At 49.7% G+C, this 21,504-nt stretch overlaps 1 protein-coding gene across 8 annotated transcripts in view; it reads left to right on the top strand.

Annotated features, from left to right (window-relative positions):
* Positions 1–655: 655 nt before the first annotated feature.
* Positions 656–21,504, top strand: part of ACSL1 (acyl-CoA synthetase long chain family member 1) — a 67,537-nt gene continuing 46,688 nt past the window's right edge. For 3 of the 8 annotated variants that reach the window (XM_070068333.2, XM_070068338.2, XM_070068332.2), the window contains exon 1: positions 656–712. The gene's annotated coding sequence lies outside the window, so the exon portion shown is untranslated. Of the gene's footprint in view, positions 773–8,927; positions 17,230–19,812; positions 20,091–21,504 lie in introns of those variants that run through there. The other 5 variants (XM_070068337.2, XM_070068336.2, XM_070068334.2 and 2 more) reach the window with 5 other exon arrangements.

Below are 21,504 nucleotides of genomic sequence, written 5' to 3'. Positions count from 1 at the left end.
CCCCGGGCGCAGACACTGCTGTTCTTGCAGGCTGAGCACGCCGAAAGCCCCAGGAAGGCAGAGCTCCAGCAGGGCCAGCGCTCTGCGGGGTCTGCAGGCCCTGGGCACTGGGCAAGAGAAGCCTGGCCTTGAGCAATGTCTAGCGGGTTCTCTCCCTGGCCCAGAGCCGGCCCGAACTGCCCAGGCAGGGTTGCTTCACGTTCCGGGGCCAGGGAGTGTGGCGAAAGCCCCTGTGGGGACCCTGGTGAAATCGGGTGAAAAGGGGGTGGCGCAGGTCGGTGCCAAGCAAACCTTCCGGGCCACCGGGGACTCTCCCAGGATGACCCCTGCCCACCAGGAGTTCCAGGGTTACTGGAGCTTGATGATCGAGACACCACGATGTACCCTTTGCCCTTCCCGGGACTCGTTACGAAACCCGACGGCACCGGGGACCGCCCCCTGTGCCCGGCCAGCCACGCGGCCGTCCGGCCTGGGGGCGGGGCCTGCGCGAGGGGGCGTGTCCGGGGCGGGACCTGCGCGGCGGGGCGGGGCGGGCGCGGCACGCGCGCCAGCAGTAGCCTGGCTTGGCCGCGACAGCAGCGGGGGCGCAGCCGGCGAGCGGCGGCGGCGGCGGCGGCGGCTGCGCCTTAAATAGCGTCCGGAGCCGGCGCGGGGCAGGGAGAGGGCTGCAGTGACAGCCGGCGGCGGCGGAGCGGCCCGGCCAGCGGAGGGGGTGAGTGCGCCTGCCGCGCGGACCTGCGTGGTTCTCGAAGCCGTGCGGGGATTCCAGCCGGTGCGTGGGGCTGAGGTTGCCCCGCCGGGCCGAGTCCCGGAGGAGGCGGCCGCAGCGGCGACGCGTGAGCCGCCCCTCGGATCTCGGGCACGTTCCGTTTGTCCGGCCTCGGCTCTGCGGCCTCGCTTCCCCCGGCGCGGGGAGGCTTCCAGGCCGCTCGAGCCGCGCCGCCGCCGCCGCTTCCTGCGGCCGAGCCGGGGATGCCCGGGCGGCGCGGGCGGCGTGGCCCGGTGACGCGCGCCGCGGGACTGTCCCCTTGTTTGTGCGCGGGGAGCTGGTCCCCGGGGGGCGGTGTCGGCGGGGTCGCGGCCACCAGCATCCCGTCTGCCCCCCCGGAGGCCAGGCGGCTCGCGTGCCCTGGAGCCATGGTGGCCCCTGCGGCGAGCGCTTGGCCGAAGGGTCGGAGGGAGCGGCGAGAAGCCGGTTGCCATCTGTGAACATTCTCGGGGCGTCTCCAGGGGCGCTCCCGCAGCCCGTAGGGAGCCGTGATGGAGGCTGATGGAGGAGCCTGGGGCCGTTCGGGAAATAGGAAGCCGAGAGGCTGTCTGTCACCTTGCGGCGTAGACGGAGCGTGCCGGTGGACGACTTGGAAGACCACGTGGGTCGGAAGCCAAGACGCGCGCGAGTCGGGTTGTATGTGTGTGTGTGTGTGTGTGTGTGTGTGTCGGGGCCTGGAGACCCCTCCCCGCTCCCCCCCACCCCGGGGCGCAAGGTGATGGCGCTTGGCTGAGAGTGGCCATTGTACGCGTGGCTTTGCAGGGCTCTGCTCCTCGGCGCAGGGGTCCCTGGAGGACCCCGATTCTCCACACCCTCCCCTCCTTTCGGGTACTGACGCTGGAGGAGCAGAGGAGAAACTGGCTGAATCTCGCGCTTTCTGACACATTTCACAGCTTCGTCCGTGACCCTGGCCGTGAGAGCATTCATCAGCTTAACATAAGCCAAAAAAAAAAAAAAAAAAAAATCCATCAAAAACTTTAAGTCGGTTCTGCCTACCCTCCCCCCCCCGGGGGGGGGGCAGGTGCTCGGGGCAGGTTGGAGCGGCTGAAGGTGTTCTGGGGGTGGGCTTGGGAAGGCAGCGCTTTTTCGGGAGCCCTGGCTGGAGCGAGACAGCACCGGGTGGTGTAGTGGAAAAGAGACGGGGCCAGGTCTTGGGAGATGTTCTTTCTGGTCAGCCCCAACTGGGAAAACCCCATCCTAGTCCTTATTTGTGTAGAGATGGCCTCAGACTAAAATCTTGCATAAGCTAACATTTTGTGACTAGAAAGTCTTTGAATGCAGCACTCCTGCTCCTTAGAAATAAGGTATGCATAGGAAAGGTCTCTGATTTGTGAATTTACTGTAAATAGAGACCACTTTTTAAAATCGCCCTTCCTCCATGATAATAAGCATTTAGACATATTTCCTTCCTGTCTCTGTTATGCATAGATTGGCAGCATTTTTATTATTATTGCAGACAACCTGGCTAAAAAGGAATCTCTGGGTTTTTTCATTTTTGGCATTTGAGAGGTGACCGGTAACCCATGTAGGTAGGGACGGGTATCTATTTATAAGGTCCAGATGGGGTTTTCCCAGCTACCTCTTTGCTTTCGGGTGAAGTTTGGGATAACCGAATGTGTGCCGGCATGCCATGGTGTTAGGCTTGGGTTTTGGCACATCTTCAGGCTTGATGTGACTGTCCTGTGGCAGGAGGTGGTGTGTTTGGGACAGGGACCCGGGAAAGGGGCAGATTCTCTTGTCATTGGAGGTTTTCCCTTCCACTCCCCCTTCCAAACTCACCTTTCTGGAAAGAGCAAGACTATAGAAATACTAGTAATCCCTGGGTATTTATACTCAATGACTGTAGAGGAACGTTTAGTTTTTAAGGTCATTTCAATTTGCTATGCAAGTTTGCCATTTAAAACATATTCATTATTCATTTAGCATTTATTATCTTATATATAGTCAAAGTGCCAGGTGAGACTCCATCAGTTATGTTTTATGGACAGTCTAGTTTGGATGATGTAATGTGTAAGACTCCTGTGCTCCAAGACAGAGTTTTCTGAAAGGTATCTCAGAGCTGTTGGGTATCCTAAGCCTCTTTAAGCCTTATTCTCCCACAGGCAGTGGCCGGTCAGGAGGTAGATTAAGGTGGGTAGATTAAGGTGCCAGAGCACCTTATTCTGATTGATTGATTGATTGATTTTAAGCTATTTATTTATTCATTTGAAAGAGTTATATATAGAGAGAAATCTATTTGTTGGTTCACTCCCCAGATGGCCTCAATGGCCAGGCTGAAGCCAGAAGCCACGAGCTTCCTCCATGTCTCCTATGTGGGTGGCAGGGGTCCAAGCACATGGGCCATCTTCCCCTGCTTTTCCCAGGCCATTAGCAGGGAGCTGGATTGAAAGTGGAGCAGCCAAGACACGAACCAGTGCCCATAGGGGATGCCAGAGTCTCGGGCAATGGCTTTCCCTGCTGTGCTACAGTGTGGCCCCACCAAGGATTTTACTGAAGGTTGTCAGTCCAGCTTGGTAGTTGCACAAACACCCTGGAGTGTCTTTGACTCTCTTGCGGGGAGGAGATTCTCCTTGTACATCCTCAGAAGCCTCAGGAGGATGACTTTGTTTCCCTATGCTGGGACTTTTAAAGAAATGCAATCCCCAAAGAAGTAGCTGAGTAATACAAACTAGAAGATAGAGGCCATTCTACTGAAGTTCGTGGCCGCAACTCTGATGTTGTCATTTTACACAAAATGGTGAATGCAAACTTTTAGGAAAGCTTAGTTCCTGTGGGCCACCCCCGCCAGTGATACATAGTAGCAACAAGAGAAAACTATCCTGCAATCCCAATTGTGAAGTTTTCCACTTCTGACACCCTGAGCTTTGGAAGTTCTTGTTAAGATGGAGACAACACTGGAGTCTGGAGGAGGGGAGGAGCATGCCGGAGCCTTCCCTGAAGCCTGACTGGCTTGCAGGGCAGCACATTTGCACGAAAACTTCCTTAGAGTAGGGGGGTGAATACATTAATCTGGAGGCAAATGTCTTGTCTCCGGAATCTGAGATTTCAAAGAGGTGGCTCTACCATCAGGTGCCTGGGCTCATTTGCTCTTCATGAGTTATTTGCCAGTCTTCAAGGCAGAGGATTAGCCTAGTGAGCCGCGGCGCCGGCACACCGGGTTCTAGTCCCGGTCGGGGCGCCGGATTCTGTCCCGGTTGCCCCTCTTCCAGGCCAGCTCTCTGCTGTGGCCAGGGAGTGCAGTGGAGGATGGCCCAAGTACTTGGGCCCTGCACCCCATGGGAGACCAGGAGAAGCACCTGGCTCCTGGCTTCAGATCAGCGTGGTGCGCCGGCCGCGGCGGCCATTGGAGGGTGAACCAACGGCAAAGGAAGACCTTCCTCTCTGTCTCTCTCTCTCCCTGTCCACTCTGCCTGTCAAAAAAAAAAAAAAGTTATCTATGAACTGAATCTCAACTATTTACTCTAGAAAAATTACATTTTTTATATTATAAAAGTAATGTGTACTTATTATGGAAAACTTGGGAAATATAAAAATGACTGTGTCTTCCAGACACTAAATACAGTTAACATTTGTTGTATTTCCTCCCACTCTTTGTTTTTCTACACAAGGGTCAAAACAATTTTCTGGGAAATGTTGTTAATCGAAGATAAAAATTTTGACAGTTTAGGGCTGGCGTTGTGGAACAGCAGGTTAAGCCTCCGCCTGCAGTGCTAGCATCCCAAATGGGCACAGGTCTAAGACCTGGCTGCTCTACTCTCTATCTAGCGGGACCCGGATGCTCCACTTCCGATTCAGCCCCCTGCTAATGGTCCGGGAAAGCAGTGGAAGATGGCTTAAGTGCCCCTGCACCCATGTGGGGGACCCAAAGGAAGCTCCAGACTCTTGGCCTGGCCCAGCCCTGGCCATTGTGGCCATTTGGGGAGTGAACCAGTGGATGAAAGATCTCTTTCTCCTCCTTTCTAAGTAACTCTGCTTTTCAAAAAAAAAATGTTTTTGACAACTTAATTTTAATCTTCTATGTTAAATTGTGAACTTTTCCCCCATGTTGTATATTTTTCAAAAAATGAATTTTAAAGGTGAGTACATAATGTACTATATGGGATATTCATGCTTATTTACTTTTCTCCTACTGTTGGCTATCAGGAAAAATTGTTCATTTTAGAACAGTTTACTAAAAATTCTTATTTATTTAAATATGTTTATTTTTAATTATGACATGTTCTATTGTAAACCTCTTGAAGTTGACAATGGCCTTGAAATTATTTTTACATATGAATAGACTTTCATGGACTTCTGAGTTCATGTTTTCAAGTGAGAAAGTTGTTGAAATAAGAATTTCATGACTTGGCAAGGTAAGTTGAAGGAAGTTAAGCCAAGAGGAAGAAAGGTGGGTTTTTATGCCATGTCCTTATTCTGGGAGGGACTTCTGATAAGTGAATTATCTGTTCATTTGCATGATTTTGGCTGCTGTAGAAATTGGGCTTGTTGTGGGAGAAATGCTTTTGCAAATAAGGCCCAAGCTCCTGAACACCATTTATTCTTTGGTTCAGCAGAGGCAAGAGAAGGTTGCTGCAGGAACTGGTTGCTCCCTGGGGACTCAGTTGTTGCCTACCAAAGAGGGCGGTGCTGGCTGACAGTGGTGGGTGCAGCTGGCTTTGGATGGGATAGGCCCTGTTTGCACCTAATGGCACAAGGCAGTGTTCTTGGAGCTTCCGGTATGTCAGCTCAGTTAATCTTCCAACAACACTATGGTATGTCCTGCTCTTATCAACATTTTAGTAAAGATAAAGGAACAGGTGTGGATTAAGTTGCCCAAACCAGGATTTGAAGCTAGGCAGTCTGGCTGCACAGCCTTTGCTTCTAACTGCTTGGCTCAGTTGCGCCTCTAAAGCTAGAAGGAGCCTCGTTCCAGCTTATCAGCTGGCGGCAAGGCAGGCCGTAGCTGGCTCTCCATTCCTCTGTTAGTGCTCCTTGATTTTTCCCCATCTCATTTATACTCTGCTGTCCGTTTTTCCCTTTGTACCACTCGGGTGCTTAAAGAAACAACAAATTTTGATGGAGCTGGGTTCATTGAATGACATCACTTGCTACAGAGCTACAACTTTCTAGAGAATGAAAGAACTAAGAGGCTTGGCTCGCTCTGGAAGCCGATCTTGGGAGGCTAAGAGGCGCAGTCAAGTGCCCAGTGTGAGGGTGGCAGAGTGCACGTTCCAGGTGGGAACACGAGTCCTGGCACAGCAGAGACAGGCGAGTGACGCTCGCTCGAGCAGGAGATGGCCTTACCACTGCACGGAGGTTTGCCCTCTGCCACCCATCTTAGAATACTTCTACAGGAGAATGACCTTCCAGATCATGTTGAAAATTTAATAGACAAGAGGCTCGATGTGTGAATTCACAGTGTGAAGGCAAGTTCATATTCTTGGGTGAATTATGGGTCTCTTCTTCCCCAGTGAACTTTTAGGCAGAATCCCAAGATGAGCCGTAGATGGGGCAGGAGGGGTGGCTGGGAATCCCAGATCACACGGGCACGGGCATGAGCACGGGCACGGGCATGGGCACGGCGCTGCCTCTGCCTCCCTGGCTGCCTCTGAGCTCTCCAGCACCAGCCCACGCTCTGTAGTAGCGTACCTCACTTGTTTTCCTGATCCAGAGACTACAGCGCAGGGAGACGGCGGTGACTAGCCAAGGTTGCACAACCTGCCTTCCCCTCTGGCCATGGCACACATGGTGGAGTTTGTTCCTGGGCCTTGGCCTGTTCAAGACATGGCTGGACTTTGGTGTCGCCCTTGACTTCTGCCCCCAAATCCTGTCAGTCAGCGCCCTGTACTATTCTGAGCTACGCTGTCCGATGTTGCTCAGCATACACACATTTCTTCCTTCATTCCCAGTGTCACGGCAGCCTGGCGTCCAGCACCTCAAGTTCAGCAGCAAAGGGCAGGACTGTGGTCCACCCTTGAGCCACCATCTTCCAGGCTCCAAGTCTTCCTTAAACTCGCCTGATCCCAACCTGCCATTTCCCATGCCTCGCCCAAACCCTGACAGATGGGTTTCTGCAGAGCACGCTCAGGGCGCTTCCTAGTTCCGCCGGAGCTGCTCCCGGGCCTGCCTGCCCACCTCGCCCTGGCTGGAATGCGGTTCCTCATTCTGCCCTCATTCCTCAGAGCTCCGCTTCTCATTCCACAGAGGTACTTTTCCTCCAGTGACTCTTCCCTTTCTCAGACTCCATGTCATTCGCCACAGCGCTGGGCTGACGTTTAGCTAGGATGCACCAACAGTGGCACTGGTGGTTAAAATATGGAAATCCTGGGCCGGTGCCGCAGCTCACTAGGCTAATCCTCCGCCTGTGGCACCAGCACCCCAGGTTCTAGTCCCGGTCGGGGCGCCGGATTCTGTCCCGGTTGCCCCTCTTCCAGGCCAGCTCTCTGCTGTGGCCCGGGAGTGCAGTGGAGGATGGCCCAAGTGCTTGGGCCCTGCACCTACATGGGAGACCAGGAGAAGCACCTGGCTTCTGGCTTCGGATCAGCGCAGCACCGGCCATAGCGGCCATTTGGGGGGTGAACCAACGGAAGAAGACCTTTCTCTTTGTCTCTCTCCCTCACTGTCTAACTCTGCCTGTCAAAAATAAATAAATAAATAAATAAATAAATAAAATATGGAAATCCTCCCTTACTGGTTAGAAAATTGTTAGTATACCCCAAGCGCCCCAACCCTAGTTCGGAAACTGAAGTACCTGGTCTCACTAAGGGTCTTCAGAACTTTGTGTGGTGCTCTGGTCTATGTCTTTGCAGATTGGTTGATGCCAAGCCATAGTGATTATGAAGTGTTTTGAGTGGCACCCGTCTCTGTCCTTTGTGTGCCTTTTCATGTGTGCATATCTTGCTTCTCCAAGAAAGCACGAGCCACGGTCTAAGCATGTGGCGACCTCGTCCTTACCAGTTGGAGCAGTGCACATTTGAGCCATTCTTTTCAGTGTAGTTTCAGTTAGTCTGAGGAGCAGGTGGCCGTGGGCCTTGCAGGATGTGGGAGGGGAGATTAGTGTCAAGTTCTGCATAATCTTATATAACTGTACTATAGTCTTCGTTTACCTGGTATTCCTACTTAATCGTACCTTGTTTGTAGGCCGCTGGTGAAATGGTCAAACAGCTCTTTGTTCCATCTGTGGGTCAGTCTCCCCCATTGTGCCTCGGGCAAGCTTCTGAGGTGTACCGCCTGTGGAGCTGGCAAGGACCTCATGCATCCAGCAGTCCAATCAAGCACCTCCCAGAGGAAGGAGCTGAAGCCCAGAGGGGTGTGGCCCAGCAGTCCAGAGTCACAGGTTGGACTCTGCAGAGGGTGCCAGTGTTTTTCTTTGCTGGCATGAGCCAGAGCCGAGCTCCCCTGATGCCAAGACCTCTCTAGAGTTCAGGCCAGGTGAGGCTCCTTGGTCCATGGGCCAGGGACTGAGGCTACCCCAGGACAGACTTCCTCAGATAAGGCCTGCCCCTGAGCCTGCCATGGCCCTGAGGCCTTGACTTCCCTTCCTGCATAACAGCTCACCCAGTCCATCTGGTCTCACGCGTGGCCAGGTGACAGTGGCCAGCCGTGCTCTGCCCTCCCCACATCACTGGGTGAGATGTTGAATATCTTTGTTTCTCCCCAGTTAATGTCGCAGGCTCTTTTTGCAGGCTTTGGCAGGCTCTGTTCTTCTGCTTTCTAGGGGTGCTTCAGTATGCACTTTGATTTTTTTTTTCCCCTACTAGGGATGCGATGGAGACTCTGGCTAGGCAAGTGACCTGAGAGGCTGCAGATAGTCCCCAGAAGACTGAGGGCTGGTCTCCAAAATGGGACACATGCATAGGTGTGTGTGTGTTGGGGAGGGGGGGGGATTGGGATACAAGATGGAAATAATGGAACTTCTATAGTTATTTTTTTCCTTTCTTTCAAATTCCTATTTGTGTACTTGATAGTGTTTGGGAAATACTTGTTGTGTTTGCATGCATATAGTTTATAAATGAAAGTGTTTACATATTAGGGGTACCTTGATTTACTACTGATTAGGATGCTTTATCCAAAGCTCAAGAACTAGCATGTGAGCTCCTTCTGTACCATACTAGTACGGCAAGAGACTTCCAGATGCAAGCATAGAAAGGAAAGAGCTCATTTTGTCAGTCCCAGGGGCCCAGAAACTGCTGCTCTTTGTAACCACATTGTGATCCATGTCCAGATGGGTCCCCGACTGCAGGACCCAGGTTAAATCCGGAGTACGTTTCACCTTTGGTGCCAAAAACTTGACAGTGTGGAAGTTTCATTAAGGTAGGGGTTTTGTTTTTTCTCCATTGTTCATTTCTGTATGCTCTGACGCTGGAGCTATCACTGGCATATAGTTGTTACTAAGTGACTGTTTGCAAGCTGGAAATAGGGATCTTTTCTCTCTCTCTTTTTTTTAATGATTTTTATTGATATAAGAGGAACACATTTGGGGAACACATTTCCTGTGTTTCATATATATGGATTTCAGAACATAGAAATGCTTCCCTCGCACCCTCCCTCTGCACCTCTGCTTCCTTTCTTTTTTTTTTTTCCTTTATTTCTCAAGTTAAAAAAAATTTTTGTTTATTTTAGACACACAGATTCCCCACCCACTGGTTCACTTGCCAAATGCCCAAAAAGAAGCTAGGAGCCAGGAACTCCATTTGGGTCACCCACATGGGTGCCAGGGACCCCACCACTTGAGCCATCACCACCAGGAGTTACATTAGCAGGAAGCTGGGGACTTGAACCTGTGGCCCGTGCCCGCAAGCGACCTGGCAGAGGTTGAGCTGGGCTGCGCCTGCGCACCAACACCAGGCGCCCCCTCCCCACCGCGCGCCGGCCCCAGCTCCGGCCTCCGCCCGGCTACTTACACCCTCAGCTCCGAGGTGCAGTCTGTCCTGAGCATGGAGTCCGCCAGCTGCTGCAGAAGAGCTTCGTGGGTGCCCACCAGCTTCCCAGGGACAGAAGGAGCCCAGCTGGGGCGGGGTTGCTGCAGGCCCCTCCTGGAGAGCTCCTCCAGTGCCATGCCCCCGGGATGAGTTTAATGAAACAATGTTAGCAAAGTGTTTACTATTGTTGGAGCTAAAGCTGGAGTAATAAATACATGTTAGCTTTGTTAGACTATTCCGTTTACTATTGAATAGATTTAGTAATTTCCATAATATATGTTTAAACAAAAAGGGAATATAGAGACTCAAAAACTAGTGTCACTTATTGCAAGCAGGTAATGGCCAAGCTGGACAAGCTCCATTCTTTCTCTCTTGTAAGTACTGGCTGGTTGTTCCATGATCCTCTGCAACTTGTTAGATTTGTTTTGTGTTTAGCTTCCCCAGGGTCAATCATCTCTTCTTATGGTGACCTGAACTTGGTGTAATTTCAGCTTGTGTCCCGTGGTTGTCACCAATACCTCTCTCATGCCTCCCCAAGCAGTGAGCAAAACCCCTAACCTTTCCTCTGTGTCACCTGTGGCTTCCTCGAGCAGCAGGCCCCACGTTCTGTGAAGGAACTGGCTGGTCCAGGAAAACTCACAGCCTAAGAGTGGTTCGCAACTCCAGTGGCAGTGCGCTGTAAAACATGTACCAACTCAAAACGGGTTCCCTCCAAATTTGGGAGTAGCTACGTGGAAGTCCCTGTGGGTATTCTAGCTGCTACTTACATCTGTCCCGCGAAGCCACTTCTCTAGTTCATCAGTCACCCTGAAACCCTGCTCTATTTTCAGAGGTGTTGGTAACCCTACCCGGCCTTGTGTCCTCTCTGGCCTTCTTATCCAGGTCACCGATAGCTGATAGCTGCGACCTCTCTGAGCGGCTGGGCCACAGGGCCTCCTTGAGGTCAAGGACTGGTCCCCCCAGCTGACCCTGGCAGCAACCTGGAGGGCTCCATAAACTATATGCCCACTGGGCCAGGGCGGGCCTCCAGCCACAGTTTCTCAGCCTGTTGGCAGGAGTGCCACTGTGTGCCAAGCAGAGTTTCCCCACCTCCGCGTCATGACGCTGCCAGTCCTGACCCACCTGCCGCCCCCACCTCTGCCTGCCTCCATGCTCCCAGCACGGACTGGCTTTTAGCGCTGGCCTGCTTTGATTTGGCCTGGTTCCACCCTCAGCTCTCTGGACAGCCCTCCATTGGGGCTGTGGCCCAGGCACAGAGTTTGCTCCCACCTGCAGCTGCGGGGAGCACCAGGCCCCCGCCTTCCTCAGTTGTCACGTCTGTTCTTGTGTAGTCTGCTTAACTGTTGCAGGCGTGTTTGCCTTCACTGACACTCCAAACAGCTGAGGGCACAGAGAACGTTGTAAATGCTTTTATCCTCATGGTGGCATCCTCTTCTGTTTGCGAAGGACTAAGGAGAGCTTTTTATGCCCTGAAGTTTCCAGAGCGTTGCTTGTTTATTTGCAATGGGGCACTCTTTCGAAGGAACACTCAGGTAGAACCAGGGCCCAGATATGTATTTTCTGGGAGGGGTTTATATCCCATCTGTCACTCTGGCTTAGGGACAGCTTGCCACCCTGTGTCCTTCATGGAGCAGGAAACTACTGATCTGACTCTTCTGTCTTACAAAATTAAAAAAAATACAGTTAATGTTTAATATGGCTGATTTTAAATGCACTTTACCACAATAAAAATGGTGAAAATATAGCATAATTCAGTGAATAATAAAAGAGTAATAGTAAAAACACCCATAGCTCCCCCCCAAAGTTGATGATTTTCAGTTGTGACTATTTTCTTCATAAGTTCCTGTTCCTAGGCATATCTGGGTGCAGGTGCAATCCTGGCCATCTTTTGGCTTCTTGTACAGAGTCGGAGGTGCTCCCAGGGCTCCTGCTGGTAGGGGATGGAGCCCTGCTCTGTTCCCACTCCACTCTCTATCTTCTCTGGAGCCCACACAGGCTCAGGGGCTGGCTCAAGATTATACAGCTTGCCAGGGGCCCAGCCCAGAAGCCAGAATGCGATCTTCTTACGTCTGAGTCTAGGATTTGCTCCATGTTGCTGTTCCGTTTATTTCCATAGTTACTGCTGGAAGATGCTGGCTTTGTACAAAGAACCTGAGAGGACCACAGGTCATAGGACCTCCTCTGCATGCAATTTCTCAAACAAATGGACCTACAGTAGAGGAGAGTTTCTGCCTATTGTCAAAGAACATTTGATTCCCTTCCTGTGGACTTAGGGGGGATCTTCTTTCTTCAGATACTTTGTGGTTCATCCCAGTCCAGTGTGGAAAAAAGTCTTTCTGGATTATTTTAGTGGGAGAAGGAATTTTAGCTCCTTCTCTCACTGTTATAATAACAGGCCCTACTCGTCTTGCCTAATACCCTTCAACCAAGGTGTCATGTTCTTCACACTGCAGTCTTAGAGACAGAATGAGGACTCTTCCCTGGGCTGAATGTCTTCTGAAACATGCCTCAGTAAAGGCAGTCTGTGAGTAGGAAGCTGCTTCTGTCCTGCTTCTTGCAGAGGGGCTAGGGCAGCCGAACAAACAGGTCTCCTCCTCTCCATCAGCCGGAGCAGAGCTGAGCCACTGAGGCTTCTGTTCTGCCCAAGCCTGCACCCTTCTCCAGCTGTTATCAGTAAACTTCCCCGCCTCGGCATGACATATGCGCAGAAATCACCTGGCAGTAGTAGACCAACATTAGAAGACAAATGGAATAATTTGCACTCTCTTGGGAAATTCTTTCTAATGGAAGCATCCCATCTTAAATACCTCCCCCTGAACTTGAACCTTTCTGTCCCACACAAAGGCATTGGCATGACCAGGCTATCTTCCTCGGGCACGTGCTAACTGTAATTACCATTTTCACAGGTGGATGTCCAGGACAGGCCTTCATATCTCTGAGTGAAGCAAGGAGGAGGAGGCAGTATGCTCCAGGGAAGGTTGGGTGGGTCCTGTTGCCAGTGGGCCGCCCACCCAGCTTAGTATTTCAGGAGCCCCCTCCTCAGGAGAGCCCTTGCGTGGTGCTGCAGCCTACATGCTGGAAGAAACCCACTCTGCTTCTCTGGTTTGGAGGACCCTGTTTTCTGTTGTAGGATACACGTGTTTAGAAGTTGGAGGCCAGCCCCATATGGGGCTCTGGGCTCCAGCTCTCCTGGCATTTGCTAATTTCCCCAAGAAAGGCACAGCATTAGTCTCTTCCCTTCCACTTGAAAAGCCTTGCTTTGCTTCAGGAAGTCAACAGTCATGTGAGAAATGTCTAAGTGTCTTCTAAAGCCAAGAGAGGGCCCTTGCTCCTAAGCATATGCAGAGTTCTCAGGATGACATTATACCTGAGTGAGATCATATGAGGAAGAAACATCCATGGGGCAAGACAGTGTTTTCCTGTGGCTTTACGTAGTGACTTGCAGCTTTTTCTTATTTCCTCTAAATCACCTTGGAGGTGCTCTGCCCTCCCTCTGTACACTGACTCATAGCCACCCCCTGTGGAGCTAGCAGGGGAGAGGAAGGAGGATACCGGAGTCTGGAAATGCTGTGAATGCCTGCCTCCTCCGTGGAGAGCCACTGTGCTGTCAATGCAAGCGACGATGCAGCGCCTATTTGGGGCCAGGCACTTTGTGACACATAGTTTGGGTGGGAGTTGGCTCCCTAGTGTGGCAGTGTTGAGGTGGGTCACAGTACCAGGTAAATCAGTCACAAGGGCACCTCTCTCAAAAGGGATTAATACTGGTCTCAAGAGGACCAGTCCTGGGTCAGTTCTCAGGAGAGTGGCTTCTTGTAAAGTGAGGCTGCCCCACACACGTGGCCCCTTCTGCGGGGAGCTGTTTCCTTTTCTGCTTCCCGGTCAAGTTGTGACACAACCCAAGGCGGTGAACAAATGGGGCTGCCCAGTGTGTGACTTCTGCCCTCTCAAACTGTCAGCTAAACAAATCTCTTTTCTTTCTAAAGTACCCCGTGCCGGGTATTTTGCTACAGCAACATGAAATGGATGAAGGCAAGTACATGGGCCTATAAAAGTCATCCCTGCTGTGGAGGATACAGGAGGAGCTAAAGACCCCACCAGGGTGCACATCAGGTATTGCTGGGGTCCAAAGGCAGGACTGGTTGCTAGAGAACATGGCCTTGGCCTCCCCGTGGTAGGATTTGCACATCTTGAGAATGCACACTGTAGGTGAAGGAGGCAGTGAGCGAGTCGGCAATGCAGAGCCGGCCCTGGCCATAGGGAAGACTTTACTGAGGCAGGGCTGTGGGGGGAGCAGACAGGACGGGAGCCCCGGGAGGGGCATGCGCGCTGACACCCGCCTCCATGCAGGTGTGAGAAGTGCGGGGCGGCGGTGGAAGCTCTTCCTCTTCGCCCATGAAGGAAGGCTCTCAGGACCCTGGAAAGTGGGGCTGGTAGCACCCCAACTCCCTCCCCCATTCCCACCGCTGATTCCCAGGCTCAGAACCCAGCCCTCAGTGTCATACCTTTTGTGGGTTATTTTTTTCTTTTTTTCATTTCTATCTTGGTCACAAAATCTTAGCTTTAAAAATAATAGAGAGAAGAAATGATTAAAATACTTTTTTTATTGTGGTAAAATACACTTAACAGAAATTTTACTGTTTTAAACATTTTAGAGTATGCAATTACATAATGGCATTAAGTACTTCACAAAATTGTATAACTGTCCCCACTTCATAGTTCCAGAACTTTCCTTTATACCACACAAACTCTGCCCGTGAAGCAATGTCTCCCATGCCTCCTTTCCCCCAGTAGCCTCTGTCCCACTCTCTGGCCCCACAGGTTTGGATTGCCATTCCAGGCACCTCATATGAGTGAGGTCACACAGTCTTTGTCCTTCTGTGCCAGGCTCGGTTCACGTAGGGTGATGTTCTCAAGGCTCTCTGTATCATGGCAGGTGTCTGAATCTCCCTCCTTCTAAAGGCTGAGTCCTGTGGATCTGTATGCACATTTTTGTTTGCCCTTTCATTCATCGATGGACATTTGCCTTGAGATCCTGGCTTTTTAAGCATCATGGTGCATGGCTTTTGTGGTCATCAGTCTTGCCAGTGGCCTTGGTCGGTATCTGAATCACTGCATGTCTGGGTTGCGGCACTTGCCACCCCAGGCCCCAGGCTCCAGGCTTTGGCTTCAGACCTGGGTTCTAGTCCTGTGCCTGTATGGAGCAGGCACAGGACATGCACCTCCACAGCCTGGTTTCCTGATCCTTGAGTTGAAGGCAATAGCAACCCCGTGTGGACTGCGTTCAGTCATCATGTGTGTGATTGCTTAGCCCTGAGCCTGCCACAAAACAGTACCCAGTGCACAGGGTTCTTAAGGAAGGCCCAGCTCCACTGGTTTCCCCAAGCACCTTCCTGTCTGGTCCAGCCCTGTCACTTGTTCAGATTAGTTTGCCAGAAGTTCTGGCCGTGGGGTAGGGACTTGCTTTAGTCATCTTGTTTCTGTCCCCACAACACGGAGCGGCGCTGGTTTTCTTAGCCAGCACTCATCCTCGGAGGCCCTGTTCAACTCCACCTGCCTTTCTCTGCTTTCCGCTGCTCTTACTCTCCTGGTGGTAGGCTGCTGTGTGCACGCACTGTGCCGTGGACTGGATCTTATTCTTGTTTTTCAGCTTGCATCCCCATCTGAATGCAAAACAATCCGTATGCCCCAGTCTAAGTTGAGGGTTTCCCTAAACCACTCTTTCAGTCCTCATTTTAAAGTTCTTCCCAGGCTGCCTTCATGTTGAAAACCAACATCAGGCAGAGAAGGTACCTGGCCCTGAAACCTCTGGCGACTCCAGTCCCGGTCCTTAAGAAGCGCAATGAACTGGACTTGGTTTGTTCTAAAGCAAAGGCATTTAATACCAACTGGGTAATTATTTCTTGAGGTTTGACCTTAACAAGGGCCAGTGTTGGATATTATTGTAAAAAGTTTTTAAAAATCAGTTTTGAAGAACAATGAAGTATGAGGTTTAACTATATGAAGGTGGATCCATAGGACTACTATTTTGTGTGTGCTTTCCTAACCTTGCACACTTGTGTTCTTGTGACTTGGCGGAGTTTGTTCCAGAAATAGCTACATCTATGACTTTAAAAAATGTTTCAGCTTAAACGGAAAAGAAAACTGTACAGAGATGCAGATCTAGCACAGAATCGTTGGGCATCTCCAAATGTGACTTGAGAGGTGCCTAAGACCACTTTGAAGTTTGAAGGTGCATGTCCAAGGCATTTGAATAAAATGTTAATGAAATATGAATTTACAGAAGCAGATTTCTACAGTAATTGAGATTGTCATGTGACTTAAACATGAGAGTACTTCAACAAGTCTAGGAAAGTGAGTTAATAGAAAAGTTTATTTTGGTGAAAAATGCTTTGAAATCCATGTATAAGATTTTTCATAATATGCATTTTCTATGAACTTTTTGAAGACCTTTCCTGTGTAGTTTAGTGAATACAGAAGCTGCTGTGAGTTAATATTTGGCCATTTCATCTGCATCCCTAAAAATATTTCTGTTCAAGTTGAACAGCATGATATCTGGGGTCTCTTGATTTTGGGGAGCACACATGGCAGTTGTAACCGATGCTTTGCTTCTGAAAGCTTGGGTTATATTCCTTCTCGGAAAGCTTTAACAGGTGGGTAGGGAGTAGATGAAGTGTAGAAGTACTCAGCTGACTTGAATATTTCAGCAAATCAACTTTATAAAAACAGGGCATCTCAGCTCTCTTTCCACTTTGTGTCCTCCTGGAAGTTGAATTGGTAATCCACAGGATCACTTTAATGACAATTTAAAACCCAGTGGTTTGAGGTTTATTATAACTTAGTTGAGAAGAAGAGTCCCAAGGCAGTGGATGAGGATATTAATTCCCTATTTGTGCATAAGAGCCCAACGTGCCCCCAAAAGGCTTTTTTCCTTCTGCTCTGAGGGAGAAGCTGGGCGAGAGGCAGCGACTGCAGTGAGGGATTCCTGTGTAGGATGGGGTTTGGACAGCGACCTCTGCTTCCCTCTCAAACCCAGAGCCTCTGGCGTCTCTGGAGCTTCTGGGCCTCCGTCTCTGTAGGGACGGCCTGACTGCTCTTTTGGTTCAAGAGGCAACGGCTTAAGCAAATCTAGCTTTAGGTAATTTGCCAACCAGGGTTAGGGAGCATGCATCCAGCGGCTTTGGAGTGGCAAACTGAAAGGCCAGCAAGTGGTCGGGCTGCTGTCCTCTTGTTCCTTTCGGAGGCCCGAGCTCTGCCCAGCGAGTGCAGGACAAAGGGGGAGCTTTCAGCCTCTCTAAATGGCCCATTGTACAAGGGAGGAGGTGGGGCAAGGAATGGCTGTGTCTTGCCAGCTTGGCTACACCAAGGAAAGATGTCAGGGTTTCGTCATTGGCTGCTGCTGGGGCGAGGGTGACATTTCTGTGGGTGGTTTGAGGGTGCATTCCTGGTGAAGTGTTCCATCTACCTGCTGCTCAGCTTGAACACTTGAGGCACTTCCAAAGAAGTAGTCAGATCACCTGTATTTTCGGTTTATAAATGACAAGAAGAAAATAAAATGCTTGTGTAAGTATAATCTTGCGGAATTGCAGGAGCTGTGTGTGTGTGTGTGTGTGTGTGTGTGTTTGTTGGGTTGGAGTAGCGGGGGGAACGTAAAGAATGATGGGCCCTGCACCTGCATGGGAGACCAGGAAAAGCACCTGGCTCCTGGCTTCAGATCAGCGCGGTGCATCGGCTGCAGCACGCCGACCGCAGCGGCCACTGGGGGGTGAACCAACGGCAAAAAGGAAGCCCTTTCTCTCTGTCTCTCTCTCTCTCACTATCCACTTTGCCTGTCAAAAAATAAAAAAATGATACCCTGAAGTGTTACCTCTGGCTGGGAACCACCATTTTCATGGTACAGACTAAGTGGCAAGAGGTGAACCCTTGTGTACACTGGGCCTTGAACCCACATGTTCAGAGGCCAGGGTGATGAGATGAATGCTAACGTTTACGCTGCAGTGGATTTTGGATGCAGCCCCTTGGAAACCTGATCTTGTGGTTTCCAGCTGGGGGGTTCACGGGGGACCTGCGAGTCCCATGTGCCAGTCATTGTGTGGGTGTCCTCAGAGGAGAGGGTTGGTGGCCCAGCAGAGGTTAAGAATCACGCAGATTGGATTTAGTCAGGCAGGTGTCCTGTTCTTGAGCACCTTCGGGAAGCTTTGGGAGTCTTGAGCCTCAGCGTCCTCATCGTCACTTTCTTATTGTGATGTGCAGATAAGACCAGACATGGAAGGCTTTCTGAAACACCAAAAAAATGCCAGCTGTGTGGCTAGCTGTGTTGTCTGGAGTCTGGGCCTGCTGGCACGCGGCTTCCTGTTTTCTGACACTCATGCCCCCCAGTTTCTATCATCCTGCCCTACCGCATCTCTTTCTGCCCAGGTCTATTTAAAGGCGTCCTCGGCTCTGGTTCTTTACGCAGGCTTGTGCCAGATTTTCCTGACCCTTGTTATGCTCCCTGTCGTTTTGTGGTTTTAGATCCCAGATTTATAGGAAATTCGAAAGACCCAGCTGAGCAACCCACTTTTTTGTAGGTGTGGGGAGGAAGGGCGTGCAGGAGCAGCTGCAGAGAAGGGAGAAGCCAGCAGTCAGGAGCCTTGTCTGCCCCCCTGAGAAAGACTGGCTTCGTAAGCCTGTAAGCCAATTGAATCGTATTTTTAGAAAACAGCAGTGTGATTTATGTGCCTGGGCTATCAACTCCCCTAGATGATGGTTTGCAAATTTGCTTTTGAAAGAATAAAAATAAATATTCTGACTAGAACACCTCTGGAATAAGAATGATATATGTCTCTGAATTCTAAACATTTGTTAGCAAGTACGTGAGTCTTACTATTTCTTAGAGACCTGTTAGGACTGAATCTTAAAGCATGGTGCCTGTGTTCGCATAAAGCATGCAAAGACAATTCATCGTGTTTAATTTTCTCTGCAAGTCTGCGTTCATATTTGTATAACTCAAGTACTTTGTTCTTAATAGCGAGGTAATAGAGGGGAAAAGATTTCTAAGGTTGTGATTTACATGGATCTAAATGAGGAAATGTCTTAGTTCTTTGTGCATAGACTATAGTTCTCCAATGTACATTTGCAGCTTGTTACCTGGCTGCCAGTAAGAGGCATGAACTGAACCGTAGCTTGTCATTGTCACCCAGTAACTGTTAGAATTTGGCTGGATTTAGGAGCTTAGCATTACACATTAGTATCTGATAGAATCCCCTTACATGCATGCATGCTACTAAATCTAAAGTTTTCTCAAGTTTTTTTTTTTTTTTTTAAACCTTTTTCTCTAAACTTATTAAACTTTCTTAGTGTAAGGCAGGCTATGGCTTTGCTTCTGCTGATGCTTGAAATAAACAAATTACTCATGTCTGGCTGTATTTGTTTACAGAGGAATTCATATCTCATTCAGGAACATCGTTCTGTTGAACGACCCCTGTGAATTCACAGTTAGGTTTTATGGAGATGACTTCAGGGGCTTTGAAAAGTGAGAAGGGTGTGTGTGGTGGGGGTGGCTAACTCCCATTCACGCTGAGAGTACTAGAGCAGGTGAGCAGGCGATGATGTGAAGACGGGCCAGGCTTGCACGTTAGGTTCCTGAGGTTGCTTTGCGTTTTAGAGTGGCAGGATTGTTTCTGACCTGCAGCACTCGGGCCAATAGGAGCTGGACTTGATCTGTCTGCTTATCTCTGAGGTCTCTCAAAGGCCTTCCCTTATGCCTGGCAGACTTAACTTGCTTAGGTTTGTATCATCCCCTTTAGATGGTTAACCCATTGAAAGCCTGGTCCAGGTCATTAGCCCTGTCTCTCCAGCTCCTAGCACAGTGCCCCGCACGCACTGGACACTCAAGTGTGTCAAGCATCAGGAGCAGCTCAGTTCCTGTGAATTCATCCAGAATAAATGTGCTGTGAGTGCACTCTGGGCAATCTGCTTCTCTCTGGGTCATGTTGCCTATTAGTTAGACATGCCACCCAACATCCGATCCCGCATTTCAGTGGTTTACGATAAATATGCCCATTGTCTCTTCTTATTGGGAAGCTGAGCAGAAAGAAAACAGTATCTGTTTGCAGAACTGGCACTGGCAGCCACACTCACTGATGCCTGTCCCTGCCCATGGGTGGAGCAGTGGGGTGACTCTGCTGCCTGCTCCTCATTGGCCCATCCTCCACCCCTGTTCTCCTGAGAAGTCAAGTATGGATTTTGCCTGCTAGTTACCTTTAGCCCAGTGGGCAGCCGCAGAGCCCTCGGCATGTGACTAATGCCCTGAAAGACCTTGGCAGGCCGGGTAAGCGCCGGCTGAGCTCTGCAGCCCCACCCCCCTCGTCGCCCTTTTCTGTTGCTGCAGTGGCGTGTCACCTAGCAGTCAGCTGTCGGTGGCACAGATGGTGAGTGGCTTTGTAAGTACTGCTGCTTTCTCTCCAGAATTAGGACCTGAAGAAACTTGCTTATCTGCTCTTTCTCTGTTGTGTTAAACCTTGAATTCTCCTCCGTGAGAGAGAGAGAGAGAGAGAGAGAGAGTAGCACATGATTGAGTAAGCCAAGCAAAGATATCATACTGGGTCCTGTCGTATTGACAGCCAGGAGAAACAGCTTGATATCCTGCTATTCTGAGAAAAAAACAAAAAACTATTCCAGTATAGACTATAAACAGAGGATTTCTATTTTTGAAAAAAGATACTTTCAATCGTGTGATTCAAATATTAAAAAGAATATATGAGTATAGTAAATAGCTCACGAATACCATCTGAACTTGGAGTTAAAATGTTAGCACTTGTTGCATTGCCAAGAAGTTTTTGAGAAAACTCTTCTAGATCATTTACTATTATTTCCTTCTGTTTGGGGCCAAACTTGAGAGTAATTATTCATCAATATTTTTCTAATTGTAATTATTCCCACTGATTTTCTGCACCACATGTTGATTTGATATATTAATCTATATATAAACTGTGACATTCATTTGGGACTTTCAGTTTTTCTATGTAGATGTATCAGGTTACGCATCTAAGTTTCTTCTGTGTATTTTAGCTCCTGACTTTGTTGGTAAACTCCTTGTAGGCAAGCATCATGTTTATTGCCTTTGGACCTTACAGTTCTGCACTTCACACTAATCACAGGGCATTGGTAAAGGAAGTAGTGATATCTAAGTTTTGCTGAGCGCCTCCTGGTGTGTGGCACCTTCCTAAGCTCTTCATGTGTGTCCTTTAGTCATCATAAAGGCCTCAGAGGATAGGCAGTATTGCCATCTCCTACTGTAGATGAGAATCCTGAGGTCCGGAGAGGTGAAATAGTTTGTCCCAGACCATAAAGCTAATGGAGAAGCAAGACAGGGCTCCAGACTCTAGACTGTTAACTGTTCTGTACTTTCTCTCACATACTGTGCTATAACCTCTCGCAAGAGAGCTGGTGTGTGTTTTAAAGTTTTCGCCTACCATTTTATTTGTTTATTCATTGTGGATATAATAACTTAGGGAATATAAAAGAAAATGATCTTATCAGAAAAGCTAACTATAGATTTCCCAACATTTATATTGCCACCCTGTGGCGTGACCAGTGCAGGGAAGGGAAGGGAAGAGACGTGTAGAAATGTAGATCCAGTCTGTTTTACCAGTTGGGGAACTTGTCCTGAGATCTATTGGAAGAAATAGAAACTGATGGCCCTTAGATGGTTTGGTCTTGTTTGTTCCTTTCCACTCATATCCCTAGTCAGTAGTCTTGATAATGAGACTTGAGTGTATTTGATTAGGTGGAAGAGAACAGAGATGTGATGTCAAGGAATAAAATAGAAACTCATACCACTTATGTGAGCATTTT

The sequence above is a fragment of the Oryctolagus cuniculus genome, chromosome 2 (genome assembly GCF_051225735.1).
Source record: "Oryctolagus cuniculus isolate XC-2025 breed Fujian yellow rabbit chromosome 2, ASM5122573v1, whole genome shotgun sequence".
Lineage (NCBI taxonomy): Eukaryota > Metazoa > Chordata > Mammalia > Lagomorpha > Leporidae > Oryctolagus > Oryctolagus cuniculus.
The sequence above is the reverse complement of the archived record's forward strand: the minus strand, read 5'-3'. Positions and strand labels throughout refer to the sequence as shown.